A 9,592-nucleotide genomic window follows, 5' to 3' on the forward strand; every position below is an offset into this window, starting at 1 on the left:
AGACTAAAAGGAGTTATTCTCCTGTGTTCGTATATCCATTATTGTGATTTATTTCTTTATGTGATTTTCATGACATTATTGGGGACGCTGGATTTTAGGGCTGTGTAAGTCCAGCTAACTGTTCCATTCTGAACCCATTTATTGTTTTTGTATTAGTCTACACCGCTAGTGGTGTAAAATTGTTTATTGTATATTTGTATTCATTATTTTCTTGTATTTCCATACAGGAGCTGAGGGCCACTTACGAGGGTGTCCTGGGGCTGTGGTAGTGGGGTCTCCTGTGCACTTGAGTGCTTTACTTTCACTTGTGTGGTGTGGTGAGGTGTGAGTATGAAGTGAGCTTTTACTTTTTTTTTGCTTTTCTTATAGGCCACTCCCAGCCGGGGGTGCCCAACGTAGATGTCCTCCAGCCCTGTATGGTCACGTTGATGAATGTGTTGATCTCTGTTGTAATTTACCGTTGCTGGTATTGACATCTCAGCCTTTCAACTCATTTCTTTGTAATTTATTGTAGGTATGTTGAATTAGTGTTTGTCTAATGCTCCATTGAGGGTGGTTTTTAGAGTGTGACTGAGGCTTGTTATAATAAAATATCCTTTTGTAGAACCCATGACTCTGCCCAGTTACTTGCTGATAACGAACCTGTGTGCTCTGAGTAGATAAAAGCCGGTGGCTTGTAATATATTCTTAGGGTGCAAGTCCCTAAGTGGCGTAGTCGACAACCAAAAATTATATCAAGAATCATTCTTTAGGTTAGGCTGACTCCCGCCTGGTCTGTAACCGTTCGGTCACAATTGGCGTAGTCGGCAGGGTTCCGGCAGTCTTGGCAGAGACGTGGGTTCTAGTGTGTGTGGTGATATAACAAGGGTGAGTTTGTTTTTGTTTTTTTTGTTTTTTGTTTTGGTTTTTGCGTTTTTACAGGGGCGAGGCAGCAGCGCTGTGCGGGCTAGAGAGTGGATATTCGGTTCTTCTCCCTTGATATTGGTTTTGCAGCCCTCTTTTTCGTATTGGGTAAGTGATGGAGGAAGAAGTGCAAGAACTTCGAGGGCTAATTGCCCAGCTTAAAGCAGATAATGAGAAGTTACGACAGGAGCGAGTGGTGGCTGCTGGGCATGGTGCTGCTAGTGCAGTGGACCCTGCACCCACCATTCCTCCTGAGCGGGGTGGTGGTAGTGCCCCAGTGACGGATCGTCTTGTTTTGATACCTAGGGATAGGAGATGTCTAAAATTCAGTGGTAAGTCAGGGATAGGTATCGACGAGTGGGTGGAAGAGGCTGAGGCCTGTATGCGTGCTCGATACCTTACCCCAGCCGATCAGGCGTTCTTTTTGGTCGATCATCTAGAGGGGGAAGCAAGGGAGGAGATTCGATATCGCTCAGAGCAAGAACGTGGTGATCCCAGTAAGCAGCTGGTGCGCCGACAGGCTACTATTAGTTTTCTGGACATTCGTGGGGAGGCTATTCGCTGGGAGCGTGAAGGGATGTCAGGTGCAGTAAGGACCCGTAGTCAGTCTGTCCCATTGATTTACGGTACCCAGTATGGGGTGCAGGGGGAGCCGCATGCTGAAGTCCGTAGCCTCACCCAAAGTTCTGAATTTAAAGAGTTAAGGGAGATGCTGAGGTTGCAACAAGAACAGATAACCCAGCTTGTTCAAACTGTGGCTAATTTACGCCGCCCGGAAGTGCGCGGTCATTCGCCTCATAGGGCACCGGTGATATGTCGGAGGTGTCAGAGACCTGGCCATTTTGCCCGGGAGTGTGATGGGTTGCAGGTTCCCCATCGCACTCAACCTTCAATTGCTTTAGGGTCAGTAGTAGATCGGAATAGCCAGCCACCTCCTTCTGGTCTGTCGGGAAACTAATTCCCTCCGAGCCGCAGAGTCAAGGCTCGGGAGGAATTTATTGGCTCAGTATTAAGTGGTCCTGTGCTAAGATCTCGTCTAATGTCGTCATGTCCCTATCTCGTTGTCTCAATTGGAGATATCTCAGTGTCGTGTCTAATAGACACGGGGTCTATGGTATCTACCATCACGGAGAGTTGTTTCCTGCAGCACTTTGAGCCAATGGGTCGGGAGAAGTTGCAGTCTTGTCAGTGGCTGCAGCTTCGAGCGGCCAATGGCCTTCCTATTCCTTATATTGGGTATATGGAGTTGGATATTGTATTATGCGGGCGATTGGTCCCAGGGTGCGGGGTTCTTGTTGTCAGGGATCCTCCCAATGGGTTACGTGACCAAGCACCGGGTGTTTTAGGGATGAATGTCCTAAGCCGGTGTTATCAGGGACTCTTTGGACAGCATGGCCCTGCCCTCTTTGATTTGCCTGAGGTGTCTGAAGCCCCTTGTTTCTTGTCACAAGCATTGCAGGAGTGCCAGGCCGCTGCTGCCACCTCCCTTGGGGAAGATCATGAAGGAAGGGTGAGATTGCGGGGCCGCCAGTCATGTCGTATACCGGGGGGTACTATGAAGTTTGTTCCAGCTACCTGTTCAGGCCAGTTTGCAGACCAAGTAGTATTTTTCGAGCCTCCTGAGTCAGGGCTTCCTGCTGGGCTGTTGGCCCCTTTATCCTTGGTACAGGTGGTGAGAGGGACGGTGTATGTTCCAATTGTAAATGTTGGGGTTATTGATGTAATTCTTTACCCCGCTCTGTTATAGGTACCTTGACTGGCGCTTACGTTGTGAGCTGGCCGGGCGGGATTACTGAGGTGCCATCGATCGTGGCTACTGTTAATTCACAAGGTGTAGAGGATGACTTGGGGATACAAGAACGAATAGAGGCAGTGGATTTATCAAGCTTGCCTGTAGTGGAGCAAGGGCAAGTAAGGGCATTGCTCCACCGTTTTAGTTCTGTGTTTTCTAGCCATGACGGGGATCTAGGTTGTACTGATTTGATTTTGCATGAGATACCTCTTGAAGATGATACCCCGGTCCGTCAGCGCCATCGCCGGGTTCCTCCAACGGAGTACGAGGTAGTCAAGTCCCATATTAATCAGCTGTTGGAGGCGCGGGTTATAAGGGAAAGCTGTAGTCCTTATCGTCACCTATTGTGCTGGTCAGAAAAAGGACGGTGGTCTCCGCATGTGCGTGGACTACCGTCAGTTGAATGCAAAGACCAGGAAGGACGCTTTTCCTTTGCCCGCATTGAGGAGACCCTGGATTCTCTGGCAGGGGCCTGTTGGTTTTCCACACTGGACTTGGCCAGTGGGTACAATCAGGTCCCTGTCATGGAACGGGATCGCCCAAAGACTGCCTTTTGTACTCCGTTTGGATTGTTCGAGTGGAACCGGATGCCCTTTGGCCTCTGTAACGCCCCAAGCACTTTCCAGCGTTTAATGGAGAGGTTGTTTGGGGATCAGCAGTATCAGTCGCTGCTTCTGTATCTGGATGACGTGGTAGTGTTCTCTTCCTCTGTTGCTCAGCATGTAGAACGTCTAGAGGTGGTGCTAAGTCGCTTGGAACGTGAGGGACTGAAGGCTAAGTTGTCAAAGTGTGCATTCCTCCAGCGAGAGGTGAAGTATCTAGGGCATGTAATATCAGCTGCAGGGGTTTCCACTGACCCCGGTAAAATTGAAGCTGTGGAAAAGTGGCAGAGGCCAGGAACGGTGACCGAGCTACGTTCATTCTTGGGTTTTGCCAGTTACTATCGCCGGTTTGTGGAGGGTTTTGCCAAGTTGGCGGCCCCTCTACATAGGTTGGTGGCGGAGTGTACTAGGGTGGGGCCTGGGAAGCGAGCGAAGCAAAGGTTGGATGAGGCGTGGACAGAGCAGAGTGAGGCGAGCTTTGAGGGGTTAAAACGTAAGCTTACTACAACCCCAGTTTTGGCTTATGCTGACTTTTCACTCCCCTTTATTCTTGAGGTGGACGCTAGCCATGCGGGGTTGGGTGCAGTTTTATCTCAGGAACAGGAGGGGAGGGTACGACCAGTGGCGTATGCCAGCCGTAGCCTTAGGCCCACTGAGCGCAATATGAGCAATTATAGCTCTATGAAGTTAGAGTTTCTGGCGCTCAAGTGGGCCATGGCTGAAAAATTTCGGGAATACCTGCTCGGTAATCGGTGCACGGTGTTCACGGACAACAACCCCCTCAGCCACCTGGCTTCTGCAAAGTTGGGGGCAACAGAACAGAGGTGGGCCGCTCAGTTGGCCTCATTCGACTTTGAGGTGAGGTATCGTTCGGGTCGCAGTAACCAAAATGCTGATGCCCTTTCTAGGCAAAATCCAGTGTGGAACGTGGAGGGGGAACAGTTGACGGTGGGTAGTTGTATCCCGGCTCTAGTAAGAACTGCCACGAAGGTGGAGTTAACTGCACCTGCTTGCCTGGCTGCCATTATGGCTTTACCGGGTTATGAGGCTACCGACTTGCATGTGTTGCAAGAAGAAGACCCAGATATTCAGGTGGTGTTTAGGTGCTGGGGCCAAGAGGCACCATTGGCTGGAGGAGAGTGGCAACAGTTCTCTAGACCAAGTAGAATCCTATTGCGTCAGAAAGACCGGCTAGTGATGCGGGATGGGGTACTGTACCGTAGGGTGTTCCGCCCGGATGGAGGTGAGGAAAATTTACAGCTGATTTTACCAGCCGCTATGAGGGCTAAGGTCCTCACACAGCTCCATCAGCAACATGGGCATCAGGGCGTTGAGCGGACAACGGAACTGGTGCGACAAAGGTGCTACTGGCCGGGTATGTCGTCAGCGGTGGTGGAATGGTGTCGGCAATGTGAGCGCTGTCAGGTGGCTAAGGCCACTCAGCCATTAGCACGGGGGTTCATGGGTCATGTGTTGGCTGCTCGACCTAATGAAATGGTGGCCATTGATTTTACGGTGTTGGAGCCAGCTCGTTCAGGACATGAAAATGTTCTGGTTATGACTGATGTTTTTAGTAAATACACTCTAGCTGTGCCCACAAGAAATCAGCGGCGGAAACTGTAGCTCAGGTGCTGGTGGCTGAGTGGTTTTCAGGTTCGGGTACCAGCTCGGATTCATTCTGATCAGGGTCGGAACTTGAGTCGGCCCTTATACGACAGCTCTGTGGCCTTTATCAAGTTGAGAAATCTCGAACCACTCCAAATCACCCGCTGGCAATGGTCAGTGCGAGAGGTTTAATCGGACTCTCCATAACCTCTTGCGCACCTTGCCTGTCTCAAGGAAGCGTGACTGGGTTTCCTGCTTACCTCAGATGTTATTTTGTTATAATACCACCCCGCACCAATCTACAGGTGTATCGCCGCACTTCTTGATGTTTGGGCAGGAGCCACGTCTCCCGGTGGATTTTCTGCTGGGAAGGGTCCCAGAAGTCTCTGGAGGGGAAGTGCATGAGTGGGTGTTGGAGCACCAAACTAGGTTGCAGGTGGCCTTCGATGGGGCCCGTGAGCGGTTGCAGATTGAAGCAGGTAAACGCAAAGCTCAGCACGATAAGTGTGTCAGGGATGTCCCTTTGAGGGAGGGCCAATTGGTATACCTCAGGGATTATAATCGGAGAGGTCGGCAGAAGATCCAGGACCATTGGAGTTCTGTGGTATACCGGGTTGTCCATGCCCCCGGAGAAAATGGTACGGTTTATACCATTGCTCCAAGAGATGACCTCGGGAAGATAAAACGGGTGCATCGTTCATTACTGAAAGCTTGCTGGTGCAGGGACCCCCCCTTGGAAGATTCTTTCCCTGACTCCCTTCTCGGTAGTCTCATGATAGAACCGGAGGAGCTGCCTGGGGATGAGGAGGAAGACCTATGGGTTGTTGTGCCGCCTGCCCCACAGGTCAACATAGCCCCTGTAAGCGGCACTACTCCCCTCGGAGTGGGTGGATCAGTGACTGGGCAGGAGGGCTTGACATTCTCTGGACTGGATGGGATTGGTGTCACTGCAGAGTTAGGCCTTCCTGTTGTACCGATGACTGTATTACCAAGTCTAAGTATAGATAGAGAAGTGCGGCGCACTACACGGGCTACAGCGGGGCAGCATCCCAATCTTCATCGACTCCCTAGGGCAGTGGTGGTGGAGACTGGGGCCCCTGAGGTTCTTGGGACTACCAGTAGTGTTTCTGTCATGTTTAGACCGTGGGATTGAAAGCTTTTCCTCACCGTCGGGCCGACGATGCAAAAGATGGGGGAAGAATGTAGTGAGTGGGTGACGTAGACGTCAGTCATTGGTTATGTCCAATTAGGAAAAGCGTATTTAAATAGGCTGTGCCGTGTTGTGATGTAATCGGTTGTAACATCCGCTCTATTGTGTTGTCATTCCGGCTCTACGTGCTGCAGGAAAAAGGTATTTGTAAGCGTTTATGGGTGATTTATTTTCCTAGGATATGACTACTAAATATTCTCTGTTGGTGCTGGTATAGACTGGGAGTTAGCAAGCAAATCAGTGGGACCTTTTGATACAGGAGCCGATAGGAGGGAGTTGGCTGGCTGTTTATTCAGGTGAGTGGCGTTCACGTGGGCTTAATGTTGGTGTGCGTGCGTTTATAATGTGTATCATTGCAGCGTTTTGTGGCGCGGGTTGTTAGTGGCGTCCGTGCAGCAGCTGCAGTTCACCTAAGTGAACAGAATTATCATCTTCGCGGCGTCCGTGCACCAGTTATAGTTCACCGAGGTAAACAGAATCGTCATTGTCGGTATGTATTGAACATTTATTCCATTAGCATTTATTTTACTATATTCTGACCCTTGGTATCTTCGTGTTGGATAGGTTGGGCATGACGTGCTGCAATATGTGGCAGTAGTGTGAGCGGCCCGGCCAGCGCTGTTGTCTCGCTTGGATTTTTGATTTTCTTTTCTTTTGTTTCCAGTTAATCTGGTTTGTCTGTCTGAAAGGTGAAATGGTGAATTGATGTGTAGTTTTCTTTTTTCTCTTGTCTTTAAGATATTTTGTCTGGTCGTTGTTGTATGTGTTTGTGACTTAAGTTGAGTTATTCTTTTGGTTTTTGTTAAAGACTAAAAGGAGTTATTCTCCTGTGTTCGTATATCCATTATTGTGATTTATTTCTTTATGTGATTTTCATGACATTATTGGGGACGCTGGATTTTCGGGCTGTGTAAGTCCAGCTAACTGTTCCATTCTGAACCCATTTATTGTTTTTGTATTAGTCTACACCGCTAGTGGTGTAAAATTGTTTATTGTATATTTGTATTCATTATTTTCTTGTATTTCCATACAGGAGCTGAGGGCCACTTACGAGGGTGTCCTGGGGCTGTGGTAGTGGGGTCTCCTGTGCACTTGAGTGCTTTACTTTCACTTGTGTGGTGTGGTGAGGTGTGAGTATGAAGTGAGCTTTTACTTTTTGCTTTTCTTATAGGCCACTCCCAGCCGGGGTGCCCAACGTAGATGTCCTCCAGCCCTGTATGGTCACGTTGATGAATGTGTTGATCTCTGTTGTAATTTACCGTTGCTGGTATTGACATCTCAGCCTTTCAACTCATTTCTTTGTAATTTATTGTAGGTATGTTGAATTAGTGTTTGTCTAATGCTCCATTGAGGGTGGTTTTTAGAGTGTGACTGAGGCTTGTTATAATAAAATATCCTTTTGTAGAACCCATGACTCTGCCCAGTTACTTGCTGATAACGAACCTGTGTGCTCTGAGTAGATAAAAGCCGGTGGCTTGTAATATATTCTTAGGGTGCAAGTCCCTAAGTGGCGTAGTCGACAACCAAAAATTATATCAAGAATCATTCTTTAGGTTAGGCTGACTCCCGCCTGGTCTGTAACCGTTCGGTCACATATAGGAACACTGAATGAATGTTGATCACTCCTACAGAATGCCATTAGTATGAGAGTCCATGTCCAAGTAGTGTGTGTTTGTGCTCTTGCAGACTTATGATTGTTTTACTCCAGCAGCAAAACTCAAACTCCACCTGAGAGAGAAACAGAGAAAAGAGAAACACAGAGAATCTGTAAGAGACGCTCTTGAAGTCTCCTGTTCTCCGCTGGCACTCTGTGTAAATCGAGTTGTTCCCCCTCAACTTATTTGAGGCAAAGGGCAGAAGAGGAGAGCAACAATGACCGCCGGAGAAACAAGATGAGACAGAAAGGCTGTAAAACCTCTGCTGGAGGGATAGAGCATCTGCTTTAGTCTGAGACTCACAGAGAATGAGAGAAAGAAAGAGATTTACTCACAGTCACAGTAATGAGGACGATCGTGTGACACTGCAGATACAAGAGTTACCGCAGTTATTACAAACTAACCATACTGAAACTATGTAAGGAGTTTATAAGTGTATATATATATATACACACACACACACATTCAAAAGTCTGTGGGTTTCTGAAGTCTCTTCTGCTCACCAGAGGCTGCATTTAATTGATAAAAAAATACAGAAAAATATGTAAAAAATCTGACATTTTATTACAATTTAAAATAGCTGTTTTCTATATGAATTTCGGTTAAACGGTAATTGATTCCTGTGATCAAAGCTGTATTTTCAGCATCATTACTCCAGTCTTCAGAGTCACATGATCCTTCAGAAATCATTCTAATATGCTGATTTGCTGCTCAATAAACATTTCTGATTATTATCAATGTTGAAAACAGTTGAGCTGACGAATATTTTTGTGGAAACTGTGATACATTTTATTTTTTAGGATTCACAGATGAATAGAAAGTTCAAAAGAACAGCATTTATTTGAAATAGAAAACATTATAACATTATAAATGTCTTTACTGTCACTTTTGATCAATTTAATGCATCCTTGATGAATAAAAGTATTGATTTGAGTTAAAATTATTTTTGTGGTTTTTGTGTTAATTGACAGCTATTGAAATGATCTACAAAAGATGATGTTTTTTTTTTTTCATAATTTATTCACTAAAATGATTCAGACATTCCTAAGCTTCATATGAGAGCAGATCACTGGACTGTAAAGCTCTGAAGAAAACAGACACATTAACAGCTCATCATCTGAGAAAATGCTTTAAAAACAGAAAGTTGTCACAAAGTTTGTAGCGTTGCCACTTTTACTCATTTACCCACACATTTATTCAGTGTCATAGTTCATGTTATTTGTTTGATGCCTCTGTCAGTTTGAGTGTAAAACAACACAATGAGAGAACAGTCACTCAGAGATGTCTGTCGCCCAAATACATTTTCTCCAAAAACGAGAGGCTTGTAGAGAAGTGTGACAAAAGCTGTGTTAATGTTCTCTGTCATCTCTCATCTGTGTTTGCTTTGATCAGTCGCACCTCCAGCGTTAAACTGACACACCAGATCAGACGGAGAAGCTCTGAACGGGACCTTCATGACGGCGTGCCGTATCTGAGAACCTGCTATCAATAAAAACACAGATGGGTTTGCAATTGGAAGTTTTTAAAGCTGAACTACTTTTAACTTCACACAGCATCTTAAAAACTTTAGTTTAGCAAACAGCTGCTGATGAGGCTGTGATTCGGAGCTTATGTAAAACAACACTGTCTCTTTAAATGTGAATCAGTGACTCCTTTGAGCGCCATAATAATGCGCTTCTCCCATGATGCTTTAGTAAGTGGGTCAGGAAAGAGAAGAGGAGGAGAAGACTAGAAGATCCTCTCATGGTGACAGCGTCGTCTCTGATGATTAATGGATGCTGCGTGTCAAGGTGAATCTCAGACTCGTTTGGTAGATTATCTCAGT

At 46.7% G+C, this 9,592-nt stretch overlaps 1 long non-coding RNA gene across 4 annotated transcripts; it reads left to right on the top strand.

The window, feature by feature from the left end:
• Positions 1-6,142: 6,142 nt before the first annotated feature.
• Positions 6,143-7,224, top strand: LOC131552421 (uncharacterized). 4 transcript variants are annotated; one of them, XR_009273964.1, is made up of 5 exons: positions 6,143-6,253; positions 6,330-6,408; positions 6,472-6,602; positions 6,677-7,022; positions 7,146-7,224. It is a non-coding gene; the product is annotated as an uncharacterized LOC131552421 (long non-coding RNA). The 4 variants fall into 4 exon arrangements; XR_009273962.1 differs by having other exon boundaries at positions 6,154-6,408; XR_009273961.1 differs by having other exon boundaries at positions 6,154-6,602.
• Positions 7,225-9,592: the final 2,368 nt, after the last annotated feature.

The sequence above is a fragment of the Onychostoma macrolepis genome, chromosome 13 (assembly GCF_012432095.1).
Source record: "Onychostoma macrolepis isolate SWU-2019 chromosome 13, ASM1243209v1, whole genome shotgun sequence".
NCBI classification, from domain to species: domain Eukaryota; kingdom Metazoa; phylum Chordata; class Actinopteri; order Cypriniformes; family Cyprinidae; genus Onychostoma; species Onychostoma macrolepis.